This window comes from Cavia porcellus, unplaced genomic scaffold, assembly GCF_034190915.1.
Source record: "Cavia porcellus strain 051 isolate PalLab524CR breed Dunkin Hartley unplaced genomic scaffold, mCavPor4.1 scaffold_2, whole genome shotgun sequence".
NCBI classification, from domain to species: Eukaryota; Metazoa; Chordata; class Mammalia; order Rodentia; family Caviidae; genus Cavia; species Cavia porcellus.
Window position 1 is genome coordinate 105,057,050 of NW_026947485.1, and position 24,897 is coordinate 105,081,946.

The 24,897-nt window shown below is 48.7% G+C and overlaps 1 protein-coding gene across 2 annotated transcripts in view; it reads right to left on the reverse strand.

Annotated features, from left to right (window-relative positions):
• Stk32c (serine/threonine kinase 32C) overlaps nucleotides 1–24,897 on the reverse strand; it is a 95,814-nt gene that overhangs the window by 48,737 nt on the left and 22,180 nt on the right. The gene's annotated exons all lie outside the window — the stretch shown is intronic.

Sequence of the window (24,897 nt, forward strand, 5' to 3'; positions counted from 1 at the left end):
AGGCCCACAAATAGGCACACCTGGGAGTCTCAAGAAGCCTGAACACACAGCTGAGTGTCCCAGAGAACAAAGGAGGAAAGGCATTTGCCCTTCTGGGACTCACTGGACAGGACGGGGTGGGAGGGAGGTGCTGCAATCCTCCAATATTAATAAAGGAAGAGGGGCACAGGAGGAGAGTGTTGGGTGTGCCTAGCCTCTGGCTGCTCCTTCACAGGATTGTAGCAGCACATTCCTCATGGAGAAGTCTTGATGAGGGACTGAGCAGAATTCTCTCTTCGTGAGCCATTCGGAGGCTTTCTAGACATCTTACCATGTCAGCATGGCTGACACTGCTTGCAGACAGGTCCCATCTCATCCATGCCAGGGCTCAGCAGCCTTGCTCTCCACCCAGCACCTCCTATCCTCAGCAGCTGTCCCCCTTGGCCAAGATCTACACCTCCAATGTCCCAAGCCCACAGAGGGCCTGCCTGTGACCTTAGCCTCACTGTAGGGACATGTGCCTTGCAGCAGGATTTTGGATACTCTATGGTTTAAGGTATTTTATCTACTTTTCTACTTAGGTGTCACCCTCATATCTGTTGTTATGGCTGAGATCTACAGTATCCCCTAAAAGACACATTCTGTTGAAGGCTTGGTGCCATACAGCAACTGTCAAAAGGTGGGGCTTTGGGGAGTTGACAGATCAGAGTACTAACAACATCGATGGATTAGCACATTCACAACATGGCAGTAACTTATATCTTGCTGTCGGGCCGCTTTACGTCTAGGGGTATATGCATGACTGCCCCATTGGGCAGCTTGTACCACTGGTGGTAGAAATGGGACAGTCATAAATGGACAGTCACACAGGTACCACTGGTGGTGCAAGCCAGAGGAACATGTTAATCCTAATAACTGAATGGGCTATCAGGAGGTGAGACTACTTGAAGGAGTTGAATCATGGGGACTCTACCTTGTGTTGGCCTCTGTCCCTCTTTCTCCCCTATCTACCTTCCCAACTGCAGTGGACTGGGGACCCCCCGCCCAAGCAGTTTGGCTGACCATCAGTGCAAAAGCCACAGAACCAAGTAACCTCCCATGGTTGCTGAAATGTCTGAAACTATGAACTAAAATAAACTTTCTCTTTTAAGTTGTTTGTCTCAGGTGTTTTTCACAACAATGAATAGCTGTGAAAATATACAGGGACATAGACATTTATTCCCTGAGGAATGCAGGGACAGAGACTTTCCTTATTCCTCTAGCTGTCCAAGGAAGAGGGGGCAAACAGGTCTGCCGCCTTGCGGGCAGAGGCTTTGACAAAAGCGCCTCAGAAGGGCTCTGGCTGCGGCTGCATATGAGGGAAGGAGCCCCTGGGGCAAGTGGCTGAGGAGCTGGTTAGTGTGAGGTTGGAGATGAGAGCAGGTTTTCAAGGGGTGAAGGGAGGGATGGAAGGGGCTGCCAAGCATCTGACAGTGTGCAGGTCAAGGAGCCCTGAAAGGAATCAGCTCACATTCTACAGGCAAGAACCTCTGCTAGCTGGGAGTGGTGGTGCACAAATGTAACCCTAGCACTCTGGGGGGCTGATGCAGGGGGATTACAAGTTTAAAACTAGCCAGGGCAACTTGGCTAGACCCTCACTCAAAAAAATAAAAACAATGTTACATGTAGCTCAGTGCAAAGCCCCTGGGTTCAGTCTCCAGCATTGCAAAACAAGCAAAAAATAAAAATCGTGGCCAGGCCCCACTCCCCAACCCCAGGACCACCCAGTTCCATAGCCACCTCATGGATACCACAGCTTCCGCCCATGTGACTTGTGTTCCCCACTGTGCCCCAGTCAATGAGCCTGTTCCCTTCCATCCCTCCTCACATGTCAGTCTCACACAACAACTTGAACATGCTCAGTGCCTAAGCCAGCAACAAGAAGCCTGCACCCTCCCTGCTAGCAGGAAAGCACCCACTGTTACACTGTTACTTGGTACAATTCTCTGACTACCAGATAGGAAGGGAAAGCCAGTCTTCTGAGTCTATGCATGACAGCCACAAAATTGGAAGAGAAAAGCAAGACAGTGGCTAAGACATAGCGGGAGGAGTGGATGAGGACACCTTTCACAGGGAAACCCTAAACATGTCATCCCCCTTCCCTGAGTCCTGTGCTTCCTATGAGGCCAGCAATGGGGAAGAGCTGTCCTCAGAGGATATCACCCTGCATAGAGCCATCTGCTGCACGGAGAGTGGAAGGTCCCAAGTGCTGCCAACCATCATCAAGGCTTTTTAAACTGACTTGTTTGCACTTGTCCTTGGCAACCTGCACTAGTACTGCCCAGTGGAGGAGGTGGTGAAGCACAAGGTCCCACACTGGAAAGACTGCACTGGGGCTCAGTCCTCGGGGAGAGCTGAGGCAGCACCCCATAGGTGAGGTGGCTCAGAACTGACATAGGTATATGTGCCACCGTGGAGAAGGTGGAGTCCCTGCAGGGGAACAGGTCTGAGCTGGCTTAGATGGGCTTCTCCAGGCAGTTCTGGGCCATGGACCCACGCCAGCCCAGTATATACCCAGGCTCCTACAGAAGCACAAGAACCCAGCTTCGGCCACTCCCAACAAAGAGCTAAGGAAGCATTATGCCTCATGCCCCACTTAAAACAGCCACAATGTGCCTGCTGGGTCCCTACTCCCAGTCCCTGGCCCTTCTGGTGCCTGAGTCCAGCTGAACACCCTATGGTAGGTGGACTGGACTCCTGCCCATGGGCATCTGGCTGTTGTGCCCCCTGCAGCTCCCGGCAGCCAGCAGAGTGCAGAGCCCCAGGCATTCATTGCCCCACTGGGTTACGAGCTTGCAAAGGAACTGGGCCAGGACAGCTAGCATTTTTAGAGAGTAAGCACAAGTTTCTAGCTTTAGTCTTTTAGAGAAGAAGAGGACAGGGACCCAAGGAAACAACCACATTAAATAACAGTTCAGAGGCATAGGGAATCTTCCACCACTGTCTCAGTACATGGCACAAGCAAGCACTGCCATTAAGGACTCGAGGATGGGAAATATCAGCAAAGGAGACCTGAGAGGGCCTGCTGGGCACAGAGACAGCAAGCCCCAAACCCAAGGCTGGGTTCTTGTGCCGGGTGACTGTGCTGTTGGTTTGGATGCTGGTAGACCTGTGGCCTCTTGTCAGCCCTCAGCTTCCTGGAAAAGGCATGCAGTTTACGCTGTGCAGCCCACACGGTTCAGCACGTATGGCTCTGAGCACAGCTGTCCCCCTTTCCTCGGATTATCCAGCAGAGGCAATGACAAAAACTGGGAATCTTAGAAAATGGCACCCAGATAGCCACACAGAAGCTGCCTAGGGAAAACACAGATGGGACAGAAATTGCAGTGTGTCTGTCATACGCCTTGAGAACAGTAGGGCAGAGTCCCTGGGGCAGGGTGTACATTGTTCTAAGACCACCATCAAAGGCTCTCCCAGAGGTCATGGCCATATCAAACAAGGACCCTGTTCAGAGGAACTACCAGGCCAAACCCCACAGATTAGTCTCAGCCCTCTGAGTGCCTAGAGGCTCCACAGGGGAACCAAGAACCTGCTCTTCCACCCTGATGCACACATACCTCTCTGCCTCCCTGCCTCCTCACTGGGGCAGGAAGCAGTTGAACACAGAAGCTCACATACCCTCCTGATATAGGTCCCCTACCCTTCTATCCAGCCCAGGGCAGGCAGGAGGGGAAGCCTCAGACTAGCTACTTCTCTGCTATAAGCAGTGCAGAAGCCTCAATGCGGCTGTGGGGCAGGTCCTGGTCCTCCCATACCCATTCATCCTGCCCAGCACCCACCTCGCTGAGGCATCCAGTCCCATTTCTGACTCCCAAAGGGAGACAGTAGCTTTCATTCCAGACTTGGTGAAGTTAATAAAGAGAAGGAAATCCACTGGCAGGAATCTGTCAAAATAGTCATCTTACAAAGAGTTTTGCAGAGACCAATATTGTAATCAGTCTGATATACTAAAAACCTTCCTGCAAATGCCACCATCGAGACAGCTGACATCTGTGGAGTTCATTGAAATCCAAATTGTTGGATTCCCCCAGATACTGAATTTAGAGTCTGCACAAGTTAGAGGCAAGAGCAAAGCTGCCACTCAGGGCCAGGAGCAGCAGAGAAGGGGACAGTGTGTATGCAGGGGCATAGGGCAGGGCCCTACGCAGAGGGGCATGCAGTTTATGCTGTGCAGCCCACACAGCAGGGGAATCTTGGGAGAAACTGAACTCATCATTTCTTAAGTTTTTCTAACAGTGACACAAGTCAGAGCTACCTGAGGGCAAAGTTCGATGTTCCCATTGTCCAGATGTTTGCTAAACTCAACAAGGGGCTAAAACTCCAGGGTGAACAGACAAATCGGAGAGTAAAGTCGGTCTTCACCCTTGGTGTGGAAGATCTGGCAACAAGGGGCACTGTGGGGTTACCTGCTTGGGCAATATAAAGGCCCAGCCTAACCAAGCACAGAGTCAGGGCAGGTTTCCTGGAAAAAGTGGCACTTATGCAGACACCTGATGGTTTAGGAGGGTCCATAGGCACAGGCTGGATTGCAGAGCCAGGAAAGAGCTGCCAAGGGGGTGTGTCCACGTCTGCACCACGGAGCCACAATTTCACCCCCCTAAAGCACAGACGGCTTTCCACAGGTAAGTCAGGGCTTTGACTCACAGGCTAAGGTTTCTGAAGGTGACTACCCTGTCTTACAGGATTGGAACGGGTGGATTCCCACCACTGGTCCTGGGGCTGGGGAACAGCATGGAAGAGTCTGGCCATATCTAAGAGACAGAGCTGCTCCTGCCTGACACCTAGTGGATGATGGGCATTCCCAGGGCAATGGACAGGGGCTGGTACAGAGAGAGGAGGAAAGTTCCATGTTGGACAGGGACAGGTTGAGTCTGTTTAGTTCATGCCAAACAAATCCCTGCCTCAGGCTGGTTTAGGATTGTTGCCCACCCACCGACCTCCTTGGGGCCTTGGTTTTCTTATCTACACAGGAGATATAACGACTTCATCTTGTCAGCTCGTGGGGTTAGGCACAGGGCAGGCACGAGCACTTTCTAGTCACAGCCAACTGAGTTCAAACAGAGAAGAATCAGGTTCCGAGCACCTTCAGGATATCAACTTGGGTCAATGAACAAGGAAATCTCACAGGACACATGCAGTCTCAAGTCATGAAAGCACAGAGACCTCCAGTGTTGGGGGCCCTGCAGGAAAAAGACCCTGCCAAGTGAAGGTCCTGAGCTTCCCTTTAAATGAATATACCCTTCGGCCAGTGGCTACTCATCGGCTATATTAAGATGCCCCTTACTCTGAGAAAATTTTTTAAAAATCCTGACTTTACCCAAATCTGTCCCATTAACAACTGCTTCCTCCCTCCACGCTCTGCCCAGGACTACCCCATGACTGTTAAATTTATTGGCAAACTCAGCAGGCTTCACTTCCAAGAATACTCATAATCCAGCCTGGTGCCCACACCCTCCTTACCCACCCCTATAATTCATGCACACACAGCAGCCTGGGGTCTCACTCAGTTCTAGCTGAATAAGTCCAGGGCTCATTCTGTCTCTGGCTATTTCATATGCAAGGAGAGGTCCCAGAGCACACACTTTGATGTGGGTGGAGACAGACTAAACAAGAAAGAAGTGAAGGATAAAACAGGAAAAGGGGGTTGGAGGTTGACGTTTTTGACAGTGACATTTCCAATAGATTCCTGCAGCTGATATCTGGGCAAAGAAGTGAGGGCCTGCACCTGAGGCACCTGGGTCAGGACTGAGCCACACGGTTTGGTGTCTAACTGGGCTACATTCTTCCCCAGTATTAGACATCTCTTAAATTGTAATGCAGGTAAAAGGAGAAGCAAGTTCAACCCCCAACAGTCCTGTGTAGCATTTATACATTTCCTTCCTAGGAATCAAAATAAGTTGGCCAAGAGGAAATGGTCTGTCTGCCATGTGCACAGAGGTGGCACAGCCCGTGGATCCCTCCTCCAGCCCCCAGCACACCAAGAAAGTATGGGCACAGGCTCTTCCTGGCGCAGATAAATATTTTAAAATCAGAGGCTTTTAAATATTTATTCTTCAAGGAAGGTTTTCGTTTTGCAGACCTGATGATTGGAGGTGCAGTCGTTGCCATGGGAATATGTCATTTTTCTAATAAGTTCAGTCCTACTTCTGTTTTCTCCAGGGCAAGGACTAACAACTAACACTAGGTCCTGTTCCAAGGGCTGCTGGCTGCATACACCACCACTGAGCTGACCCAACAGTCATGAACAAGTTTTCTCACAGTTGTCCAAGCCCAGCAGTGCAGGTGGAACTTCTGGACATTGTGCCTGTCCCTGCTCCCCCACAACATGGCACTTAACTATGATTTCAGGGACCATCTCATCCAACGTGGAACTTTCACTAGGAGCAAAATGAAGACACATCAGAGAAAAAGCAAGATGTTCTTTCCCACAAAGTGATCAGCACTTCAGTGGCCTTGTTCCACCTGGCCTGATGCAGATTGTTCTGGTCCCCAGTGACTGCCAGTGGCTTATGACTGGGCCGTGGGCAGACATACTTGAAAAGGAACTCTTGGCACATTTTCTGTTGGCTCCGTCATGGTGGGTGAAAGGTAACCCAAAGGAGTGACGGGAGCTCTCACTCTCAAACACACCATCAAGGCCACAGATCGGTTAAAGGCAAAGCAGGAGAAAGCCAAATATTGACTCGTGTAATTACAACAAAATCCAAAGCAAATACAGTGGGTAATGTTTCAGCATTCTTCCACTAAAAATAAAATGATCTGCCTTTCACGAGTGCCTGGCCAGACCTTCCTCCCACCTCACATGGACCCACCTCAGGTTTGGTGCCCAGTTCCTGCCTGGCCTATAGCAGGCATGGAAGGAGCACCTCCCAGCAACAAAGTGTGAGGGGATCTGTAAGTCCCAGTGCCATTTCAGGTTGGAACACAGTCCTTTCATGAGGCAGGGCTTTTCTTAAGACAGACAAAAACATGCCCCCAATGAGGAAGTCAGAGAGAGAAGATGGCCCCTGGGAGAGTAAAAATAGACCTGCTACAGGCATCATGAGTCACAGCTATTGTTATCAGCGACAAAATCAATGCCTGTGCCCACGAAGGCCTCCCCCACAGACCTGGAGGGGCACCTCTGCTCCCAATGCCCACAATCTGATGTTTCAGAGAGGATCTCAGCCTGACACCTTCAGAGGGTCTTGCCGTGATGCCCTTGGAAACCCTGGAAGTGACCACCGATCCTAAGCCAGGTACTCAGTCATGGACCTTTCCCATCAAAGCCTGCCTCACAGGCTTGGACCTCAGAGTATCCTCCAGTAGAATAAGTCCCTTAATCCACAAGCAAGTTCCAAACCACAAGTGGGAATTATTTGCGAGCTACAATACCAAATAGAATGTCATATGTTGCTAAAATTCATGCAGAAGTTGATTAAACTTTGCATATATCCTATGGCCCTGAAAACTCTTGTGATAAAGAAAATCATCCAACTTGACTTGGGGGTCCTGCTCCCCACATAGCTTATGCAACCTCTGCAGAATGTGTGGGCCATGCTTAGGGGTTTCCCAGACACAGTGTTTGAAATGTCTGCCTCAGGAGCCAGCAGGACTCAGAGGCAGCCCAGAGGTTCCGCCCTGCAACAGGTCAGTTCAGACATGGATGACACAGGCAAGACTCAGGAGCCAGCACTTAGAGAAACCCAGGAGTGCTGAGAACGCTTGCAAAAGTTAGAAAATTGAGTGGCAGAGTCCAGCACAGACTCTTAGTGAAGAAACATGGGACCCTAGAGGTATAAGAGACAAGACTGCATTCTGTTCCTAATCCTTATCCTCTTGCCAGGCCTCAGGCTACCACTCTTCTTAACCCATGAAGACACCTAATGTCCCTGGAGCAGGAAATTCAATTGTTAGGAATAGAGAAATGGATATTTTTGCTCTGGTTCTGGTTCTATATTCCTCAATCCAAAGAGGCAACTTGATGGTATAGCTAGGAAATAGCCAAGGGATATGTGGTCTCACAACGTACCACTCAGCCATCTTTCCTAGCTCCTGTCCTGTCCTGAGGCATGTTGTAACCAGCACAGTTTCAGGACTTCAGGCCTTGTGCCTATCCCATAGCTGGACCCAGTGGAGGCAGTGGCCTTGTCTATCTCCCCCACCTTTACAGTGAAAGCTCCAGGCCACAAACCATGCTCAGCAGCAACTTCCTGACAGTGCTAGGATCCTAGCCTGCCCAGCCTGACCTGCTCCAGGGTTTCATTCTGACATACTCAGACAGCACTGGAAACTTCCATAAATTAATAATTAGGACACCAGTCAGATCAATAAAGCATCTCCAGCCAGCCACAGTAAGTTCCTGGGGCCCACTGCGAGGGTCCCTGGGATGGGCAGGAAGTTACCATGCAGTGGTGGTTCTCAGAATTCTCTTGTAATCGTAGGCCCCAGGGCCATTCAGAGGGATCCTATTGTTCAAGGCCTAACTTTTTCCACCATCTCAGATGCTCAGCATAACTGAGATCACCAGAGACAGACCTAGAGTCCCAAGTCCCTTTTGCAGTTCTATCAGATGAGGGACCTCCTCTGATGGCTCATAACCCAAATGCATGGACATAGGTGGCACACCCAAGACGCTGAGTGGAGATGGCTCCAGCACAGGGCTGGGGTGGAGAGTGGTGGCAGGATGCACCTTTCCTGGTGTTGCTCTAGCCCTAAGATCTAGGGCAGAAACTGCTCATGGTGTCTGTCCTATAAAACCCATGGGCTAGCCCACTGGCTCTCAGGGAGAGGAGGTGCACCCCTACGGTCCTCAAGGTACTGTATCATATTATACAGCTTTGAGATCCTCAACCTGGGAGATGTGAGGCCAATCTATAGAGTAGGATTAAGTGGAGAACCCAGCCATTTCACAGGGACCCACAGGGGCAGAAAGGAAACCCAGACCCAGCCTAAAAGGGACAAGCTCCCTTTTTGCCCCAGGTACCCCCAAACCTATCACAGCCATACCATCTACAGACCCTCTGCCAGGGCCACCTATCCTCCAGGTTTCGAGGAGGGTTCTCCAAAGTGAGTCATCCTGACCCCTCTTCTCAACACTGTCAGGAACCCCTAGCAGATATGAGCCACACATCTAGGGATGTTTTTGCCTCTTGAGTGCTTTAGGTTCATGAAGGTTCAAGGTCCAGCCGAGGGTGTAGAACAGCAGAATAGGAAAGCAGAGAGCAGACAGCACCCAGAGGAATGGTGTCAACAGCCTCTCAGTCTGTCTGTAAGCACATGCCCCTGCTGGAAGCGAAGCAGACAGACCTGCGTGAGACAGTAGCTGGGGATGAAGGTCACTGTGGGGCTGGGCACTAGGGGCCTGGGCATGGGTGGAGACAAGTGTCTGTGGATACTGAAGACTCCCTGCAAAGAGCCCAGAGGCCAACACTTGTGAAGATAAGCAGTCAGGCTGGAGCTTGAAGACTTGCCCACCACTGACCTTGCACATGTCCACCTGCAGCCTCCAGGTTCCAGCTCCACCAGGCCCCCTGCCACCATCACCCACAGGAAGACAGAGGGGTCTCCTAGAAAGTGGGGCAGCCTCACAGCCAAAGTCCAAGTGTAACAGACACTGCACCCCAAGTAAAGGCCTGAGCTAGGTCTTCCTCTAAGGTTCCAGAGCTCCTCGTGTGGAGCCACATAGGAAGGCCACATCTGTCCCCTGCAGCAGAAAGGAGACCAGGGTCCCACAGCTCCACTCAGAGCCTAAGCTCAGAGGAGCCACACAGGCCAGATGGATGCTCCCACCCAATGCTCAGGTTCTGATGCCTCTGAAATCAGTCAGGATCAAGGATGACAGCTACCAGAGGCTTGTGTGGCAAATATCTTGTAAAAGAAAAGCCACTAACTCTATCACTGTTGCCTTGTTCCCCCAGGACTATATGGGATAGAATGCCTTGACTCTCAGCCCCAGGACATGATCCCACACCCACCATCTCTCCTCCTGGGCCACATGGAGCCACCCAATGAGCAGCTATTAGAAGGAGGCTGAACTGCCCAGCTGGTGGCCAGTGTCAGGCTGGCGCAGTGAAGATTTCACAACCAGACGGGCATGAACTCACATCTTACTTCACACATTAGCACTTCCACTGAGGCGAAAACACCCCACTCTCCCCAAACAGTGCACAGCATGTTCCCAAGGCCTCCCTTTCCTAGAATGAAGAGCACAACTGCAGCAATTGGTGCCCCCAGAGCTGTTCACCAAGGACAAAGACAATTCCTGTCACATTCTTCCATTGCCTGGCCACCTGCCAGGGAAGAGTGTGACCACTCATTGCTCACAGGCCCAGTGCCTAACCACCCCCTTCAAACCAGCTGGGGCAGGACTGGGGCAGGGCTTGGAGCTGGTCTCCTAGACACTCCTAGACACATGTCCAGATTCTGGCCATGTTCATGTAACCAATATACTGAGGTCAAGCCTTAAACAGAGTCATTCACTGCCTCTGGATACACACATCTCTACTGTCTTTCCTACACAGGCTGGAAGCACATGGCCACACATCAGAGGGCCTAAACAGGACTCCAGGAATCCAGGACCATGGCCCCACCACAGCACTCAGGAGATAAAAATCAAAGCCTATTTTAACACACAAGATCTCCTCCCGTGTACTTTCTGAGCACAAGAACAGGCCATCCCATCATGAAAGAATTTTGTCCTAAAATGGTAATGAAAAATGGTAAGAAATGTCAGGAAAATATTAGCTCCAATTAAAACAATTCATCCTACCCTGGCCCAAAAACTGGAGTTATTGCTTGGGAGTCCCCTTAGCAGGTACTAGGGGACACAGCCATCTCTCAATAGCCTGAATTCAACAATGCCAGAGTTAGACACCATTGCCAAGACATGGCAGTGCCCTCCACTTACCAAGCCTGGAGGCTGGAAGGGCTCCTGGAGAGGACCAGAGCATACTCAGGGCAAAGATGCTCTCCAACGCCTTCGCCCACACTTCAGTAAGTCCATATCCTGCCACAGTTCTTCTCTAGGAGCAGGCCTTCAGAGCCCTGCTGGACTGTCTGCTCTAGTCATAGGGCATGGCCTTGGAATTCAGGGATCACAGTTCCATACTGTCCTCCAGAAGGAAGCCCTTTGCTCAGAACACACATAGCCCTTCCTCTACTTCCTGGGTGGGGCTGCGGAACCACAGCTCACCTGAGGTCTGAGCAGGCCTCACACTCAGCCACAGCCGGTAGGTCCTTTCTGGATGCTATCTTGGCCTCTGCAACTCATGGGACAACCCAGTTACACAAAAGAGAACCCCATGGATGTCTCTAAAGCAGAGGAAGAAACCAGAGGGAAGATCAGCTCCCAGACCACCAGACACTGGGATGGACATAGACCAGAACATCACCACGCCCACCTGACCTGAGTTTTAGAGGCAGGGTCTTTTTTTTTTTTTTGGTCATTTTCTTTTTTTATTGGTACCAGGGATCGAACACACTTGGAAGGCAGGCGCTTATGCCGCTGAGCTAAATCCCCAGCCCCTAGAGGCCGGGTCTTTATGGTGAGTTTAAGTCTTCAGGACAGAGCTCTGATCTATGGGCTCAGCACCTTATAAAGAGGCCTCAGAGGACTCTCTGCCTCCTCCACAAGTAAGTATATAGTGAAAAGACTATCAAGTGGATCCTCACCAGACTCCAAATATCAACTTCCAGCACTGTGAGACACCTATGTCTGTTACAGCAGCCTGACAAGGACAACGAAGCTGAACTCCTTCCAAAGTTTGAGGACTTCTTGCTTTTTGCAGCTTCTGGAAGCCACTGCACGTAGTCTCTTCCTCCATTCTCAGAGCTAGCACTGCACCATTTCCTTCCCCCTTCTTTCTTCTTCACATCTCTTCTCCCTTTCTGATTCTCCTGCTTCCTTCACATGAGAACAGCTGTGATTGCTCTTAGGACTCACTTTGATAACCCAAGACCAACTTTTCATCTCAAGATCTCTCCCTTGGTCACATCTGCAAAGGCCCCTTCACCATTGGTGACACATTCACAGATTCAGGGGATTAGGGCATGGACACCCTTGGAATATGGTCCAGCTCCAGACACCACTGCATAAGGGGGAGAGAAGAGAATGACAATAGCTCTGGGGCTGGGGGTGGGGAAAACAGAGGGCTGTGCTCTGCAGAACTTTTAGGTGCCATCTCTTCTTAGAAAGCTGCTGCCTGGCCTTTGGTTCTCCTTGCTTCCCAAGTCCTGTGAAGCATCCCAGAGCCCCGACCCACGGTAGGCAGTGGTAGCAGGCTACTGGGCCTCATTCACAGGCCCTAAACTCACTGGCCCACCTGGCAGGACTGTCAAGCAAGGGTGTCCTCTCAACGCAGGGTTTCAAGCCAGCACGGTCACTACCCACCACTGCCTGCCTACAGAGCCGGCTGCCTTGGCAGCTGTGGGCAATCAGCAATGACAACGCCATCTCCCTAAACCCATCATTATGTATTTCAACCCCGAATAAACCATTTCTATTTGCAGCCTAATTGCTCTGAGGTCCTCTTTTCAGAATGTAAATTTGTGACTGAGACATTCTGGTCAATTGAGGCACTCCTCTCCCAACAGCACACCCATGTAGCTCTCCAGAGTGCAGAACTTTACCAAGCAGGCCTCAGGATCTGGGCCATGTAGGGGATGCTTCAGTCTGCCTCAGAAGAGACAATGACCCTGGCCTGGATAGATGTCAAATAGCACCAGGCAACAGAGTCCTGCAATCACTCTTAAGGGAGTCAGACAAGCTTTCCTGGAAGAAGTTGCCTTAAGGCCATCCCATAGGCCAGTGGTGATGAACATATGGCACAAGTGTCACAGCAGGTATGCAGAGATCTCAGCATGTGAGCTAAGTTGTCCCAAAAGTCAAGCATTGGACAATAGCTAAACTAAACCTCCATATTCAGGTTTAACTGCAGGGTTGGCACTATGCAATACGTAAGTGGGTTTTGGGTTATAGTTTGGGTGATCAGTCTCGAAAAGGTTTTCCATCATTGCCTTACCAAAAAAGAAGAAGAAGCTGTTAGGGGGCAGTGGCACTGGGGAAGAATGTGGGGTATAGACTTTAAACAGGGTTCAGCGCCCCAGCTCCAAGGAGTAGAACAGAGCTGGATGTGCAGGGAACAGGGAGTGCATCCAAACTGTGAAGGTGACAGTGCCATATACTGCCTGACTTTGGGCAAGGCCAGTGAGTCTGAGTATTAGCACAGGTGTGTGCACACATGTGCATACTCATTGGTGCATGCAAGTTTGTATACATACAAATGCACGTGCGTTTGCATGTACACAGCTATATGTGCTCAAACATGTATGTGCTCTGGTGTGGGCATATTGCCTATATGCTGGATGTCAGCTACGCAGTTGTATCAAATACTTGTGAGCGCATATTGCTTGTTTTCATTGTTGCATGCATGTATGAATGGACGATTATTTTCAAGTACATCTGCACATTTGTTTATGCACAAAACTGATCTGAGACTACCTGAGTTCCTGGCTCATAGTGGATACAACAGGACTCTCAAGCTCCAAGGTTCCCACACTCTAGAGGGCCTGCAAAACTAGCAGCCCTGGGGCACCTGGCACAGGTCCCCTAAAGCACTGCTTGGACTAAATGCTGCTTTTACACCCTCCTCCGCAAGGGGGCCTCATATTCCAGCCTAGGGAAAGGTTTCCACTCCATTTGGGGCCCTCGGAATTCCAGGCTCCCTAACCCCCAGAGTCAAGCAGAAAAATGGGCGCCTTGCAGAGTAAGACAACCACTGTCTTGTGACACCATTCTAGGTATCCCCAATCTGTGGCTGCAGGTGTTCAGGGCTGCTAACTGCAGACATTCTGGGACATGTATTCTATGGATGGGTTACACTGACAAAGTAGCTGTGTGCCTTTAATCACCCTTACCATGGTCAGCTGTTTAACTACTAACTGGCCCTGGGGTTGGCATAATCTGCTCTTCATGAGTCTTCACCAACAGCTCCTGACCAAGAGCAGAGCACGTGTGAGCAAGGCAGAGAACTAATGTCACAAACACAGATCACATTCTTTGGTCCAGGAAAAAATGTTTGGGTAAAAACCCTGGTGCTGTTAAGAAAGATCACAAGGCTCATGGGCTCTGTGCTTGAAGCCAGCCCCAGAAATAAGTCCTGATCTTGCACTGTTCAGACATGAGCACAGGGCCCAAAACTCACTCAGCTACAGGGAGACCCACCAAGTCCTACCCAAAAGAATCTAGGGTTAGGTCAGCAAAGGCATCCACAAGGGTGACCCACTCAGAAAACAAGGACAGGGCCTTACCAAGGCTAACCATACTGAGCAGGATAGGTCAAACATTCTCTCCTCATTCTCTCCAAGCCAGAGCCAGTGACAAATCTACTCTCTACCACCACTTGGCCTCTACCAGCTTCTGTATACAGGGGATCAATTACCATCATGAGTCTTAGCACTCTTCAGCTCTCCCACCAGCCACACACAGGTACCCTAGAAAGCTACGAACGGTCACTGTTCTGAGTGCTGCTACAAGGGCCTGGTTCTCACCTGTCACTGGGGGAACCAGATCATTCAGAAATCAGTGAGGCCCACACTGACCAGATCACTAAGGGGACAGTTCTGCTAGGGCAGCCACTGCAACAGCAGATGCCATCAGAAACCAGTAAGGCACACAGTGTTCCCCATGACACCAGGAGATGAAGCTCCCACCTGTGTCCAGCTCATATGGACAAGCATCAGCCATGTGGCATCCTTACTCCAAGGAATCTCCACTCATCCACAAGAACTACCACCATCTCAAAGCCAGTGAGGTGAGAACACCAGATATAGTTAAGTTTCACCTTTTTGAGGTGGTGACCCAAGGTGGGAGGCAGCGTAAGGCAGATGATAATCATGTTTTGTCTTGAAAGAACTGGAAAACACACACACACACACACACACACACACACACACCATGTGAACAGCTAACAGCTTTCTCCTGACTTACTTTACAAATGACATTAAACTACCTTAGTCACAAAATTCAAGCCCCATCTACCAACCCTATGTCACATTTACACTCTGTCTGGTGTGAAGAAAGGACTAGGCAGCACCATGTCTGCCTGATGCATAACTGTGTCAGGTACTGTGACCCTTACACCTCTGGGAGGAAGATTAGGGTGTGAGGCCAGGCTCCGTGGCCACTTCCGCTTTCAAGGGTCCAGCTCCATCATTATCTGCCCTCTCTTCTTACAGCAACTGGACTCTCCAGGAGGACTGGGTCCCTTACGTGTTCTTCCGAGACCTTGCCCATCAGTGTAATGGTGTTTCAAGAGAGGCAGACAGAAGTGCTCAGTGGAGCTGCAGGGGCAGAATGTGAGCCTGCAGGAGGCTGTGGGGACACTAATACACTCAGGGAAACCTATTGGAGCAGGAAGCCAGCAGAGAAGACAGTAAAGCTGAGATGGAGGCAGAGGCCAGTCAGTGTCCTAGTCAGTGCTGCCTGGACACTTGAAGTAGCCTCTTGGACCCCCAAGTTCTCCTTTTTTCTGTCCAATGTACTCTCTTCTTACTGAAGGCTTCCAGCTAGTTCAGTCAAGGCAGTCAGACTATATAAAGAACTTCTGCTAATCCATAAAAAAATGACAAATGAGCAATCAAAAATAAGCATAAAACTTGGACAGCCACTTCACCAGGAAGATTTACAAAAGGCCAGAAAGCACATGAGAAAATGCTGAACACAATTAGTCACCAAGAAATGCTAATTAGAACTCAACAAGATACCACTGTCCCCAGCAGCACAGCCAGCTACGGTAAGACCTGCAGCACAGAGTGTAGGCAAGTGTGTGGAGCCACCAGAACCCACGTGTTGCTGGTGGGAGTGTGACAGGGCACAGTCACTCTGTAAAACTCCAACAGTTTCTTGGAAAGTTAAACATACACTTAGTGTGCCAGCCAGAAAATCCATTCCTAGATGTCTGCCCATGAGAAACAAGACATGCGTCTACACAGAAAGGCACCTGAGTCACAAGGCCAGATGGTGGGAACCGCCCAGACATTCAGCAATAGGAAGATGGATAAAGAAAAATAGTCTTATATCACATTCATGCAATGGAATACTATTTGGTAATTTTTAAAGAAACAAAACTACCAGTAAACAACAACAGAGATGAATCTCCAAAGTATTATGAAGCTAGATTTAAAGCGTGTATATTACACAATTACATTTACACAAGTTCAAGAATAGACACAATAATCCAGTGATGAAAAAGAAAAAAGCCTTAGTATTTGTCCCTGGGGTAAGGGAAATATCTGGAAGAGAGCAGAAGGAAACTTCCCAGAATGACTGCAAAGATATGCACCTTGATGGGGGCATGGCTCCAGGAGGTGCATGTTTGTCAAAGCTCACCAACGTGTGTTCTTCAGATCTGTACCTTGGACTGTGGCACCTCAGTAAAAATACCTAAAATTACACCTCAGTAAAAATACCTAAAATTTTTATCATGGACGTTCTGTAAAGGCTGAGTTTTAGGTATTTAATCTATATTATGGGAAAAACATTTGCCATCTGAAAGAAGGAACCAGGATCATAGAGGTCAAATGATCTGCTCATGGTCGCAGCCAATGAATAGTGGCAAGACCTCAATGTGGCCTTTAAGGTCTACATCTGTGTGTAGGAAGAAGGTGATACAAAGCAGACAAGAAAGACAAAGAAGGCTGGGCACACACCTGTAATTCCAGTACTTAGTGAGGCAGGAGGACCACTGTGAGTTCTAGGTCAGCCTGCCATACAAAATGAGTCCAAGGTACCCTGAACTGCACAGCAAAACCTTGTTTCAAAAAGACAAACACACACACACATATACAAACACGCGTGCGCGCGCACATATCACACAAGGTGGGTGGGTGGGGGAAATAGTGGGAGGCTAGGTCAGGTGCATAGAAAGAAAGGGAAATGTAGAGTAGGTACAGGGGAAAGCTAGGTCAGGTGGATGGGTGCAGAAGGGAGCCAGGTCAAATGGCCCGTGTGGCTGTGGAGTTGCTCCAAGGACACAGTCACATAAGCAGAGCTGGGAGGACAATTTCAGGACAATATTATTTCTTAGCCAATCTGGGGCCCAGGGGAACAATGGAGGTTGGGGTGGGCATTTGTAGGGATAGGGCACTAGTCCACAGCATCATCTCTATCACTCTCTGCTGAGCAATGGAAATATGGGCCATTATTGAGTGGCCAGCTGTGTTCCCTGACCCAAAGTTGGGCCAGCAGAAGGCAGAGCAATTTGGCAACCCTTCCAGTCCCACTCGAGGCTCTACTGGGCCCCTTTCCCCAACATGGCTCCTCTGACCCATGTACCCTGTGTTCAGCTGGGCCAAATGAACCAGCTGTACCAGGAGCCATAGCCCTCTCTAGAAGTAGGGCACCCAGTGCAATGCACTCTTTTCTTTTGGGGCCCCTTGAAAGTTGCTCACAATGGAGAAGTTTGTTTTGCACACAATTCATGTTTGTTCTCATATACCTCATTTCTCATATACCTCAGAACATAATATATGCATATGCCTGTGATGAAGCTCTAAGTGTATGTCTGTGTGTGTACTGTGTGTTCACAGATGCAGGTTAATACAGTTGTGTTTATGTGTATGTGTGTGCATGCATATAAGTATGAATTCAGTTCTTTACTGGTATACATGTGTTTCCATGCATGTTTGTGTGTGCATGCACATGTGCACACACAGTGGTAGGGCACTGAGGTCCTACACAGAGTCACTGAGTTTATTAGTACCCAGTTGCAGTTGACACAACCTGCATTGAGATCCCAGAAATTTCTGGATTGAGAGCATGAAACACAGCATGAAGATTCTGCTGGCTGAGCCAGATCTTCACTGGAGACCTCAGGACTCTCTCCCAGTCCTGAGCTGCTCAGGGGAGGTTGGGGTTTGTAGATATTGTCATTCCTACTCTGCACAGAGCTTCTGCCTCATCCCTAGGTTGGCTGCTAGGCCTTGACCAACTGGTGGACCAATTTATTCCCAAAGGCACAGATGCTGCTCACCAAGCTAATAGGCAGTGCACAGTTCCACCCTCACAGGTTGTCTCACAAATACCCCAGGCTGTTCCTGTACCATATCTGCCAGGGAGCAATTTGAACCTTTATCTCTCCTTACAGACGTAACCCCAGCTCCAGCCCAGGCCTAGCTTGGCCCTTGCAAGAATATAGATTCCAGCTATGGAGGGAACAGCTTTCCTAGGCCTAGCGAGGTCAGTGCTGGGAGAAGAAGTCCAGTGAGGCCATGATACTTGATGGGCAATACCAGCCTCTTCCCATATGACCTGCCATTCCAAGGCAGAACCTTCACAAAGACCCAGATCTGTGCCCAATTCAACATACTCTGGCAGCCAGACCATGCCTGCCTGTGTTCACAGTCTCTTAGCAGGGAGGTGTTTGCAAGCTGATCGCTCATCCTGACCCATCAACCCAACACTGACTAAGCATGCAATCCATGGTTAAGGAGAGGCCTAAGAGTTAGGTACAGGTAGTGCCTGGTTGACTGAATAATGCCTCAAGTCTATCTACACCCTAATTCCAGGAATCTATGAATGTGTTACCTTACATGGCAAATAAGAATTCCCAGAGGTGACTACGAGAATGATCTTGCAACAGGAAGAGGATCCTGGATTATCTAAATGGGCACTCATGTGATCACCGTATCCTTACAGGAGAAAGGCAGAGGGACATGCTCCTAGGCAAGCCATGGGACATTGTTAGTGTGATGCAGCACTGCTGACCTTGAGGATGGAGGAAGAGGCCACAAGCCCTGGTCTGAGAAGAATGAGCTTCCAAAAGTTGGAGAACATTAGGAATGGCTCTCTTGAAGGACTGTGGAGGAAGGATGGCTCAACACAGGACTTCAGTCCAGTGATAAAAATTCTGCCCCACCACCCAAGGCAAGACTCCAGAGGGCACACAAGGTTTTAGTCAAACATCAGTCCCACTGCAAATAAAGTTAAACAAAAGCAACACATCATTGTTAAGGGAAATTGTTATTTTAAATTCCATCTCATGCTTTTTTTTCCATCTCCTTTTAAGTGCATGGTTTTATTTCAGACTTTTCTTTGCAAAGAAATTTGCATATGCTTTGATGGAAAGTCAATTAACAAACCATATAGCTATTTGTTCTGCAAGAAATGTGTGTTGACAAAGCCTTTCACCAGGTTGTATAGCCACAGTGTGGGGCTGACATTTATCCATGGCTTGGAATCTAGCAAGGCTGGCTTGAAACTCACCCATGCCCCTTGTCCAGGGTGTTCTCAGGCTGCCTCAATCCCCCAGCACTGGCATATTTCCAGAACAAGCATGGCTGACTGCAAACCAAAGCCTAATAAGAAGCAGAGACTCCCCCAGCCCAGCAGCTCCACAGCAGATGGGGCATCTCAGACTCACAGTCACTTGCAGTTTGGGATCAGCATGTGGCAGCTGGGGCTGGGTCACTCCCAGGAGTCCTTTAGAGAGAATCTCAATCTATCCTTTCTCCCCGTTTCTTGGTGGGAGGCAACATCAAGGTAACAGCCATGAAAGGGGCCCTAAGAAATCAGTTTCCATGCCCCCATCTCTGAGGACCCAACACCCTTATACAAGGGAGCACAGTGTAAGCACACATCATGGTGTCCTTCAGGAAGACAACCTTTTGTGACAAATCAAACCACTGTACCAGCTCTCCTTGAAAGTGCCAAAAGCAGCAGCAGCAGAGGGGTGATGGGAGCTGTCTTTAGTGCTACAGACTTCCTGCCCTCCCCTGCTCTCACCTGGCCTGCCCAAACCTTTCCTGGCCTCAACCCTGATAGTGATGGTGGAAGCAAGTCTAACACCCAACTGCCCACTGCCTCTTGCGATCATACCCACCGCCACCAGGTGCCCATATCCTTCACACACAGCCCCTCAGCGTGGCAAGTGGGATGTAGATCCCTTCCCTGAGGGGATACAACATTGCTCACAGGGAAGACAGCAAGTCAAGCAACCATAACAAGGATTGGCAAGAACAAAAGGGCAAAGAAGAGCCCCAGGGAAATCTAGGATGAATGTGCTGACTATGGACAGAAACTAGGTCACATATGAGACTTCAGACTTAATGCGAAGGATAAACAATAAGAATCAGGTCCTTTCATCAACATCTAATAAGCAACAGAAGAGCCTATGAGATTCAATGATTTTATTCCAGAACTACAATGGAGTCTTGCTATGCCTCGCTCCACTTCTGACTCATTGTCCTTACATATGAACAACAGAATTCCATAGCACCTGCACCATGGTGTCTCTGGGGCCACTGTCCAACACAGCCAAGAGCTGCTGGTCCTCACTAAGCTTCAGCTCCAATGGATGGAGGCTCTGGGCCACCAGACTGCCACATCCGCTTCTCTTTGGCTCAATGATTCCCTTTTCCCACAGATCCTCTCCAATGCCCCTTCTGCTAGACAAGTGTCAGCCTCAGCCAGCTCTCTACAGCTCAGTGCTACTCCTCTCCCTGCCCCATAGCTCCAAACTTCATGGGGAAGGTGCTGTTACTGCAAAATTCCACCTGTCCAGAAAGCCCCCACCCTCCTTGCAGCCTTTCACTCTGGGGTGGTAAGTGGTGGAGACAATGTCCCATAAACATGTGGAAACTTACAAGACGCTGAAAGGATTGGGGCAATGCAGGCTAAGCTTCCACCCCGTTCCTAAGCAGTTTCTGACATGATTTTTTATACCAAAATTTTGATCACAGAAAATCAGAAGGTATACAGTTAGAAAATGGCATGAATATAGTAGGATTTTTTTTTTCAAGAAAAGATACCAAAAGGTGACTTTTAAGGACGTCCTGAGATGTCAAAGAGCTGAACCATCTGGAATTAGCTCATACCAGTGACAGAACTCTACAAGCTCCAAGATTACAGAACTGTGGCATGGAAGCCAGGTCAGGGCCATCACCTGGCCAGTGAAGAGGTAATTAAATGGGGTCTTGTTAAGAATGCCAAGATATATTTGACGTATTTGCAAATATTAAAGCACAAAAAGCCATCACTCCTGAGGTTCCCTCAGTACTCAAGCAGGACACTGTACAGAGCAAGTGCAGAGTTTGATTTTCCCCCAGGGGTCAAGGCCACAGCCACATGCCAGCTTGACCCTTAGCAGAACAACCCCCACTCCAAAGCCCAGCTGCCTCCCTCTTTCTTCCTGGAAAATGGGCACGCTTATTTTTGACCAGCTGAATTGAAATAAGGAAAGGCATTATTTCTAGACAGAGCACAGACTTCTGTTCTCTTTGATGTTTCTAAAAATAAAAGTCAAAAACTAAGCAGATCTAGGAGTCGGCTCAAGTTTTGTGGTTTCCAGAATGAGAGCCTTGGCCAGGATTTAGAAACCACACACATGACTAGGGCTGAGGGCAGCCGTGGCAACAAGGCCCTTTGAGAGCTGCTGCAGAGAGGCAGGGGCTGCTACCAACCTCAGGGACTCCTGAGGCACAGTGATGTCCTGAAGCTGGCCCCAGTCCCACTCATGCTCCGTGCAGGAAGGTGTCATTCCTGGGGGCAGGGACCACTCAGACCTCCAGACCTGCTGGGGAGCTGTGGTGCTGTCTCTGCAGCCTTCCTGAGTAATTTCCTTTTAGGGAAAGACCATGGGAACCTGGAGGGCCTTCCTAGTCCCCACCTCAGGACTAACAGCCCAAGGTCTCCATTGGTTGGCACCACCTACATTACCTGTTGGCCTAGGATATCCCAGCATGGTCCTACAGGCCCTGTGGCCCTGACCCAAGTGGGACCACCCTCTCTTCCAAACTTCTGCCTTCAAGCTATAGGTAAGCATCCCAACACATCCTTCCCTAAAGCTTCTCATCTATTACATCCCATCACTCTAGGCCAGCCTGTAATTTGGCCAGGATAACGATTTTAACTCACCTTCCAAATCAATGAAATCCCACAGGTCCTCCCTGGAGAACGAAAAAGTTGCAACTGCAAATCAGATCTTATATGCTACTCCTTGGCACCCTCCAGGGCCAGGTGGATGGTCTCAAGAGGACAGTTCAGGGACAGACCCTTTTCATGGAGATTATCTAGGCTCCCTTTCCCAACCCCTCTCACTTCAGACTCCACCCTCTGACTTGGCTGCCAGCTGTCTTTTAGAAGGAAGTGCCAAACCAAAGTGGTTTGGAACAGAGCAAGGCAAGACAGATCACCCACACCTAGAGGGTATAGAAGAGATCCAGAAATTGGGGGCACAGCATGTGACTAGGAGGTATTCCAGAGCAGCAAGGGAAAGTAAGTAAAATGGGTCCTTACCTCATTATGACAAAACAAATTCCAACACAGCAAAAGTACACACACACACACACACAGACACGCATGCACACAAATCCACCTGAACTCTAAAGTCACGCGTGATCGACGGTGAGTTTATTTGTAACTCCAAGAGAGGCCTTTCCTGCCAGGAAGCAAACCCCAGAAGCCACGAAGGAAGACTCAATTTCAGATGAATAAACTGAATGATTTAAAATGTGAAACTTCTGAATGGGGGAAAAAAAACCTAGTTTTTGAAGTTGAAGGACTACAAGCTGGAACATGCATCCATCTCACCATGTAGTGGCTCCATCGTGCTGGAATGCAGCAGTGAGACCCTCCCAGGAGGCAGGTACCAAGCTCATAGACTTCCAGCCTCCAGAACTGTGAGCCAGATTAACCTCTAAAAACACTGGAAATGGAATAAGGGCATAAGAAAATACGACAAATCAGAAACTAATTTTCTTAAATTACAATGAACCCATACAAACTAGTGAGAAAACCAGCCCCACAGAGAAAGGGACAGAGGCTACGAGAACAGTTCACTACAAAAGCTGTGTCATCCTCAGCCTCACCTCATTCCTGACTTAAAATGCAACTTCTACAGCCTTATACACACTTTCCTGTTTCACATGTTAATTTTTAGATAGTCAAAGAGGGACAAAAATGCAGTTGAAGGCTGGGAGTGGAGTTGAAAAAACCAGGATAACCAGGAGACACATTTTGACCCAAATGAAACAATGCCCAGAGCCAGTAAAAGAAAGTCAGGGCATGGCCACTCTTGATCAAAGTATTGCTAGGGATGATGAAGTTCCACATCTACAAACTGACAGAAACTCTTCAGTGGGAAGCAACATGCGCTAACAACGACAAAACCAAAAAGCCTGAAGTAGTCAACATCCTTCACTGGGGGTGGTTATTTTACTGTTACAGTCCTACAGTAGAATACTGTGTAGATGTTCAAATAAGCTAAACTGATGTGCTAATAAAAAAAAAATCCAAAAAGGACAACAGAACAGTATATTGAAGAAGTCCAGAATCCTCTTACGTGATGCTTCCTTTCATGAAAACTAGGGACTCTACAAGACAAGCACATGTGTGTAAAGAAATATGTGTCCAAAGATACGCATGTGTAGCTGGGGATTTAGTTCAGCAGCATAAGTGCCTGCCTAGCAAGCAGAAGGTTATGAGTTCGGTCCCTAATATCAAAAAAAAAACAAAAACAAAAACAAAAAACAACTATATGCCCATATGCATGTATGAAGAATCCTGCATGTATAAAGAAATGCACAAGGTGTCATCAGACTATACACTAAAAGTCTAAAGTTTTAAAATTTACTATAGTAAACGACAAATTGCCATTAATCCCCCTCAAAATCCTTCCCCTCACTTTAAGCACGCTCCACCATCATTCTTGTCACTTACTGAAACAGTTCTGGAATCTAGTGTCTTTATGAGGTGTGGTTAAAGAATGCTGCTGCCAACTGCCATCCAATGGAAGTCAGGATTGTGAAAACATTCTAGTATGTCCTCGCCTACCTTATTCACTAGAACTGACACTGTGTGGCTTCGAGCTCTTCCCCAAAGCTAAAGTGACCACAAAAGGTAAACATGTTGAATCGGTGTGGTACATCAAGGCAGCTGGCAATAGTACGGCTAAAACTTATAAAAGAGGGCTTCAAAACTGCTTCAGAAAAATGGAAAGAATAATAGGGTAAAGATATTTAAAGCAAGGGGGAGTATTTTGAGGGGGCTTAATTGCAAAGTGTCTTTTACTGTAATAATTTTTTTAATTCCAAATATTCATTATATTATTCAATCGCATATTCATATGTCAAGACACATGTGCTAAGAAAGATTTATGTGGCCTGGGATTTAGCTCAATGGCACAAGTGCCTGCATGGCATGTGCAACGTTGTGAGTTTGATCCCTGGTACCGAAAGAAGAAGGAGAGAGAGAGAGAGAGAGAGAGAGAGAGAGAGAGAGAGTGTATGTGAGGGTTTATATGTGTGTGTGTGGCTGGCAGGAGCTGCACCTTCCACTTATTCTGCTTGGGGTTGTGTATGAATCTTTTGCACATGTTGCATGGTGCACTAATGGGGCTGGATGAGTGTAGAGCCACTGAGTCACTTCTGTCTTCTCTCAGCTTCCTGTTTTGTTAGCACCTGGAGCCTGTTGGATGCGATACAGAAACAGCCTCACTATTCCTGACTTCCTCCCCAACCCTCTCCAAGTAGGGGAAAGAAACTGGCCAGCTCACTCCCTTCTGTCCTGGACCAATGATTTTAAGCTGAAAATAAACAGGGCGATAGCCTTCCTTTAAGGATAGAAAAGTATTCTCACACAGCCCTGAGAACACTTGATGTACTCAGTCTGAGAAGTACTGTCTTAAGAAATTAAAATCTTACTATGAGGAAATGACTTGTAGTTGACAGCTATCCCTGCAGAGGAAAAGTCTTCACTTGTGACTGGGTGGGTGGATTTAGCTGGATGGCTGCAAGGAGAAATGTGAACCCCTCAGAGCACATGGAGGCTCGTTTTGGCTCAGAGACCACAGAAACCCTGACATGGCAGTAGGAAACACACCAGTTGGAATATGGAGCTGAGGT